Below are 7,647 nucleotides of genomic sequence, written 5' to 3'. Positions count from 1 at the left end.
GAAGCTGTTTCTTTCTGCTTTCTGGGCCAAGTGCCCATTCGTGCTCCAAGGTCCAGCTTTGAGTCTGGGCTCTTTCATGTAATAAGCATCTTGGGTGAAGAATGTGACCTCTCTGAGCCGAAGGGCGCTCGTCCGTTCTAGGGTCGTCACAGCATCCGCTCCACCGGGCTGGCGTGCGGCGTGGCTGAGATGATGCTCGGAGGAAGACTCAGCCAGGACCTGGCCTGACAGACGTTCTCCCCTGCCTGCCCCAGGCCTCGGGGATGCTGTCTTGACTGGCGACACAGGCCGTGTTTCTGGTTTTGTCCATGCACAGGAGCATGCGCCATGCGCTCCTGGCAGCATGCGGCGAACCGACAGCCTTGCATCTGGCTGCGTGTTTATGCGGTTGAAGTCCTTCTCTCTATAATAAGCTCTGTCGAGGGCTGCGGTGGGGTCTTGCTTTGCTCACCGCTGTCTACTTGGCACCTGGCATGAGCTGGCCCTAGCGGGTGTGCAGCAAGCATTTATCAAATCAGTAGGCGAGTATAAACTGGTAGTTTCTTCCTCCCCTTTCTCCTTCCCTCCCTCTTCCTGTTTCCTCTACCCTACCCCCATCCCCTGCCCTCGCCAGCCCGCCTGAGCGTCACATTGGACCCGGGCCTGTCAGGGTGGGTCAACGCTGGTAGCCAGAAGCTAGAAGGGGCATGAAAAAGCCAGGACAGGTCTGCGGCCCCCTGCGACTGCGCGGTACGGTTAATATCTGTCAAAGTGCCGGTGCTTCCTTCTTGAACCGATGGCCGCGGTCACCTTTCATACCTCTGAGCCCACTTGAGAAATTACACTTTTGTTCTTTTATCCCCAGGCTCGTTATCATTTTTATTACGTTTAAGCTCTCATCCCTTGTTTTAAGTATCCCGACGGAAGGCTGGGGATTTGTATTCAGCCAGCCCGGCAGCGTTTTCTAACGTGTTGAGCTCCAACCTGTTATGAGATTTTACCCAAAGGTATTTCCCCAGAGGACCCGTAAAACTGTCAACGAATTCGTTCCTTCTCACGAGTCTCACCAAGGAAAACGAATGCGAGAACACATTTCCTGGCCGCCCGAAAGATGGATGCTCCTCCTGAAATAACGCCGCTTCTTTGGGAGCTGAGGCTGAAGCTGTTTGTTTGGAAAACAAGGAGCAGCGAGCAGTTTGATTTTTTTTTTTTCTTTCCTCCCCGTTTTCTTTCCCTCAGGAAATTGCTCTCTTATGCAAGAGGAACGCAAGTTCACCCACGGCAGAGCAGTCATATGATAAGAAATCTGTTTGCTCGAGCTCATTTCCCCTTTGAGAAGCTGCATTTGGTTGGAGGGAGACAAGGGGAGAGAGTGGTTTTTTTTTTTTTTTTTTTTTTTTTTTTTGCTAGCTGACAAGGCAGGGATTAAGGCATCATGACAAGCACATGGCTTAGAAATGAGCCCAATTAAGAAAACACAAGCCCATCTGACCCTCATATGAAACCCGGAGCTGTCACCGGCCCCTTTTTGATATGCGAGACCAGCACCGTTATCCTGGGGTTGCCGAGATTCTGCTGGGGTGGGTTGTTTTCTGGTTTTGCTTGTGATTCCATTTTCTCGTGACCGACAAAAGCTGTGTCTATAGGTCTTTCTCTTCTCAATGGGCGCGTCTCAGACTAGTTTATTTTTAAATTGACCTTCCCAAAAGGTAGAACGTCAACGCTCATCTGGGCTTGTTTGTTCATCAGAACTGTCCCCCACCTCCACCCCCCTTAAATTTTTTTTTTTTTTTTTTTGCCTCTGGAGATGGGATTCACAGCCCTGGGCAGGCAATTAGATTTCAAAGCCCGAGGACTGCATTGCACTTTGCCAGGAACTGCTGAAGCCAGCAAGACAGCCCATGGGGCTCTGAATGCCTGGCCCGGCCGGAAGCAGGCCCTCCCGCTGCAGCTCTCCCTGGACGGGCTGGAGGAGCGTGTGTTTGCCTTTGTTCTGCAGAGGGAAATCTAATTTCATCCCCCGAGCCCTATCTGTGGCGGTTCTGTAGCTAGGCGATCCTGCTGTTCGAAAGGCTGGGAGATTGCCTAGCCTGTGAATGTGGAGAGATGGCTGGTCTGGGGAGGGGAGGGGGGGGGGTCACGTTCCAGGGAGCAGGTCGGCCCTCAGGCATGATTCTCGCCCTTCACCTGTCACGCTGTTCCATGGGGGGCTGCTATCTCTCCGAAGACCCAACCCGGCCTTCTCTCTCTTGGCGCCAGCGGAGTCATGGGGCTGGGAGTGAGGTCTGATGACAGAAGCCGCTGAGGGGAAAATGCTGGCACTTGCGCAAGGGCCGCCTCGCCTAGGACTCTGGACGGGGAGCCGCCTGCAGACGGACCTGGAACTGGCAGGTCGTGTCTGTGACCCCTGACGGTGCTGCCGCGCTCATGGGGCTTATCGTCTCCCAGGGGAAGGAAAGCACATGACTCGGAACCAGAAAGACAGTGGGCAGTGGTTGAGTGCAGTGATCAAAGTGACGCTGAGCGGTGTGAAAGAGCAAGGCTGGAGGGCTTCCCTGTGGAGGTGACTTTCACGGCGGGGCCCGATGAGAAGGAGAAGGAGACGGCCCTGCAGAGATCCGAGAGGGAACAGCATCGTGAGCAGGTGGAGCCGCAAGCACAGGGCCCCTGAGCAGGGATGGGGCTTGGCCCATCTGTGAAGCTGTCGGGAAGCCCGTGTGGCTGCAGCCTCGTGAGCAGGGGCGGATGGCATGCACCGGTTTGGGGGAGACGCTGAGTATTCAGTGATAGTTTTGGAGGCGCACGACCTGATTTGTGTTTTTAGGGGGTAACTCTGCTTTCTGGGTGGGAGAGCGGTTGGCGGGGGCACTGGGCGGGGTGCGGGGCGGCGGGGCAGACGGCCCCTGCAGTGCTCCGGGCAGGCGCACTGAACCGCTTCGTTTCCAGGGACAGAGGCACCTTCCGCAGCACGACTGGGGCCCTCCCTCCTTCCAGAAAACGAGCCTCGCGGCTTGCTTGTTTCCGACATTGAGAGTCGCAGCGCAGCCGAGAGCAGGACGGATCCGAGGGTTACGGAGCCTCTCTACCGGATCCTCTCTACGGTGCGTCCGATTCACCAGGCCCCAGACACGCGCCTGCGCGCAGGGCTCTGATAGACGTGGGCGCCGGTGAGCGTGAACTTGAGCGCAGTGTGTAGTCGGTCAGCGTGAACCCCACGCTGGAGCACCAAAAATGCCACGCGGGGCACCCACGACGGTTTCTGCTGCAGGCCCGTGAGGCAGGGCGCAATGGCATGCTCCACATCTGATTTTCAAGGGCGCCTTCCAGGCCTCGGGGCTGAGGCCCAGCCGTCTGTGGAAGCCAACACAGACGGGTCCGTCTAACATGTTATGGGCTCCCGCCCTGCCGGCTTCGCAGCCTTCCGAAGTGGTTATCGATTACACCGGAGGGAAGCAAAGCAGACCCGTTTTATTGCATGTGATGTAGTAGACAGTTCGAACTTCTTAAACTCTTTGTAAGTTCTGACTTTTCGCAAGCTGAAAAAATACCGTTAATGTCAAAAAAATGAGAACATTTTCTTCGGGAAGATTTCGACAGGAATTCCCCCAATTGCTGTGTGACTTGGAGCAAGTTAATCAACCTCTCAGTGCCTTGGTTTGTTCCTCTGTGGAGTGGCGATGATATGGTGTGTCTTTCTCAGGGCCGTCGAGCGAGCATCCGATCAAATCTCGAACACACAGACGTGTCGGACACTGTTCGGGACGTGGTACATACTGGAAAAGTGTCAGCCACCCCGCATGAAACAGCTTGTCTTTGTTTGCAAAGGGTCCCACTGCACATCACATGCCACAGTTATAAATGCCCAGGGGTGAAAATGTGGCTCTGTGAATCAAACCCGCTGGCCAGTCAAGGCTACATGTCAACCGATTCCGTACGTGGCACCTTCGAACGAGAAGCCTACGCAGTGGACGGAGACGCCGCCGTGGTGCCGAGGCCCCTCCCTCTGCGTCCTGGCATAGCTTCATCGAGACGATTCCACTGAAGAGGTTTTAACGAAGGGACCACGCATAGAGGAATGGAAAATTCAGGGAACCAGAGGATTTGATGTGTCAAAGACTACGGTGCTGGCTTGTTAGTTATTGTGTCCCAGGGCCCAGGCCCCTTTGCAATGTGACCTCGCAGCTGCTCCCATGAAGAGATGGAGTCCATTCTCCCACTCCGTGAATCTGGCCCGGTCTTGGGACTTGTGTCAGAAGTGGTGTCGTGAGATGTCCAAGGCAAGGCTACTGATGAGCACTAAATACGCGTCACACATGGTACCAGGGCTTTTACATATATTATTTATTTTATTTGTTTATTTTTTATTTATTATTACTTATGCCTACAGCACCTGGTCTTCCTAGGTGGCCTCCCATCCAAGCACTAACCAGGCCCCACCCTGCTTAGCTTCTGACATGAGACATCGGGCTCATTCAGGGTGGCATGGCTGTAGACCGTGGACCACTGGGACGTGAACCCAGGCCTTTCTGTGTGTAAAGCAGACGTACTCACCGCTACACTATGGAACCACGCCCCCCATGAAGTATGAGAAGGGAGAATGCCTTGTGCACCTGCCAGCCCCTGGGACTCACCTGTCATCCTCGCCTCCCAGACCCATGTCTCCCACAGGGAGCTCTCCAGTCACCCCACAAACACGAGAATCCCGAGGCCCCATTGTTGGTGGCACTATTCCCCTGGGCCTGTGCTCTCTCTAGGACTCTGTGCTCCTGGTCTGCAAGGTCCTACTGGTGACCATCACCCAACGATCATAAAGTGACCTGCGGGCACAAAAGGAGCTTGGCGTGGTCAGAAGGAACCAGGGGGCTTTCTTTTTAACCCCCACCCTTATGACAGGACAGACGAAACCACGTTTTCAAAACTGCCCTTTCGTAAGCACCGAGATGGGCCTTGGTGAGTTGGTGATAATTTAAGCTTCATTCTGGGCACGTGTATGACATCATCATCATCAAGCTGCTGTTTTACCCTGAAATGCCGTTGACAGTGAGAGAGTGGCCCAGCTTTAGAGAGGAGCAGAGCGGGGCTCCCCGGAGGGGTGGCTTCATCCGACAAAGGTGGGGCTGGAGGAAGGAGCCAGGAGGAAGGGTGGACGCCAGTGGACTGATGGAGGAGCAGGAGGCGTTGCAGAAAGACCTGGAGGAGGAATGAGGACAAAGTCACTCTTCAGCCTCTCAGGGAAGAGCGCGAAGGGGGAGCCCGCCGGAGCTGGGAGTGTGGCAGGGGGCCGCGCGCGGAGGGTGGGGTGGAATCCGGTCCTGCCGGCCAGTCCTTTGAGGTGGAGCTGGCCGGCTCCCGGGAGGGGCGGGAACCCCCCTTAGGATGCGAATCGCAGTCCCATCCATCCTAAGTGACTAGCCAAGGTCGCCACCCTGCTTTTCCTGTCTGCAGCTGGGGGTCAATGACCGAGGTTCTCATTGTGCTTCCAGACCTTGGGCCCTGAGGGACAAGGCTTTCTTTCCTGCCAGAGATAGGGAAAGGATGGGCTTTCAAACAAAAGCTCCCCCTGCCTCCTCCTGAATAGCCGTGGGGAGGGACATGGACAGCAGAGGCGGCTGGAGGGCCCCGTCACTAAGCCAAGAGGAGCCTTCCATCCGAGAGCTGACATTTGCCTGTTGACCTCTTATCGGAGTCTTCAAGTCGCCAGGGCCTCTGTGCTGCAGACCTGGGAAGGAAGGCCCGGCCCGGCCCGGCCCGGCCCGGCCTGCCCAGCGCCCGCCTGTCTGCCGAGGCGCCTGCCATGGGTGTTTCCCTGACATCTGACCGATATGCTCATTTCACGTTGGTAAACAGGCCACCTCAAGGTCAAGGTGATGGTGACCTCTGGCGCTGCACGCGGCCCGGGATTCTCCCCGGAGACCCTGGGAAAGCACTTCCGCGTGGGCCGGGGGTCTCGTTTCCCTCCCCACCGCTCCGATGAGAGCTGACAAAATAAATAAACAACCACCCTGCAGAACAGGCGGCGGGTGTGCAGAGTGGGGAGAGCCACGTGCAGAAGGGCACCAGGGAGCAGAGGCGGCGGGGGGGGGGGGGGGGTTGGGGCAGGCCCGACTTAGACGATGGCCTTTGCTTCCCCGCCACCAGGAGCACCCGGGGAAGCACTCCCAGAGGCAGCCCGGCTGTCGATATGGGGAGCTGGGGAGCGCCGTGAGCCCAGCTGCCGCCTTTGCCTTTCTGACGCTCAGAAAGGCTCTCCGGCGTGAAACGGCTTGGAGGCTCTGCTGTTGCAAAGGCGATTAAATATAGATTCTCGGGGGCGAGGGTGGGGAAGGGCGTGGGTGGAGTGCAAGCCTGTGCCGCAGCGCGGTTTAATGCTGCGCGTTTCAGTGGGCGCGCTCACACGCTCGGCAAACGCGTTCGCGCGTGTACCGCGTGCCGGGGGCAAGGCGTGCTTTTCGAAATGGTGGAGCCCTCTCAGGTGTCCTCAGATACAAGGGTCCGCTCTGTCCTTACACCACTGAGAGTGTGAGTGCGAAGCCTGGGAGTGGGAAAGGCCTACAGGTGTGACTGGGTCTGCTTTAATCTCTAGGAAGAAATGGCAGGCGGGCTTATGTGCCGGTCGGGATGCCCTGGGCAGCAGGTAATAACACAAACTCCAGCTCAAAATGGTTTAAACACAAAGGAAGATGTCTGATCTAAGGTAGAGGGTCTTCAGGCCTGGTCAGTTCTTTGTATTACCAAGCATCTGGTTTCCTTCCATCCCACTTCTCAGGCCTGTCAGTCCTGCCGTCGGCTGCTTTCCTCATGGTGCCGAGGTGGCTGCCACAGCCCAGCCATCACACTCAGATGCAATACACTTTTGCCAGAGACAAAAAGAGACCGGCTGTCTCTGTTTCTCATTTTAAGAGTGACCTGACTATCCCCAGGGTCCTGCAGCAGGACGGTGGTCAGAATGGTGTCACATGCAGTTTCGTATTCATCATTGCCAGAAAGAATGTGACTGTAGGTGTGGCTGAACAAATGGAGACTGAGTCTTGAGCTGAGGGTAGGGTTACCTTGCCTATGCAGTGGAGACCCGGATAAAATTGCGGCTCCGTTTTCAGTTGGAAAAGGGGTTGCTCTGTCCTCACTTTCCACCACCGACCTTCCTCACCCCTTCCTACTCCTGCTGAACTGCTTCTGGGTCTCCCCAAAGGCAGGGGTCTCCTCTGGGTCTGTCGACTGTAGTTGTTTCCGGTTGTCACCTTGCTGGCAGCCCGTCGTGGTCTGTTTCCTGAGCTCGTTTTATTAGTGAGTTGCCTTCAGCTGAACATGATTGAAATCTTTTGCTATAATCAGAAGTAGTGAAAGATTATTATTATTATTTTTTAAATGACCTTCTGACTGTGCGATTTCATTTTAAAGATAATCTATAAGTTCCCTGCCAGCTTAATGTCTGACCCTGGGGAATACAAACCATGTGTCCAGCCCCGGTGGCCTGGGCTTTGCCTCTGGCGTGCAATGCGATTTGGGATAAAAAAGGGCTCCTCTCTGGCCTGCAAAATCTCAAATAAAAATTGATAGGAGTTGGGTCAGTTCTGGAGTAGCAAATCATTTCAGTTGAGTGGCTGAGGCTGCCTGGAACATGCTGTGTTCAAAAGAACCCAGAAATTCATTGCGGGGGGTGGGGGGTGG

At 55.6% G+C, this 7,647-nt stretch overlaps 1 pseudogene; it reads right to left on the bottom strand.

The window, feature by feature from the left end:
* Positions 1–4,357: 4,357 nt before the first annotated feature.
* Positions 4,358–4,473, bottom strand: LOC118605661 (annotated as a pseudogene).
* Positions 4,474–7,647: the final 3,174 nt, after the last annotated feature.

The sequence above is a fragment of the Rousettus aegyptiacus genome, unplaced genomic scaffold (genome assembly GCF_014176215.1).
Source record: "Rousettus aegyptiacus isolate mRouAeg1 unplaced genomic scaffold, mRouAeg1.p scaffold_m13_p_7, whole genome shotgun sequence".
Classification (NCBI taxonomy): Eukaryota; Metazoa; Chordata; class Mammalia; order Chiroptera; family Pteropodidae; genus Rousettus; species Rousettus aegyptiacus.
This window is presented reverse-complemented; position numbering and strand designations above follow the sequence as displayed.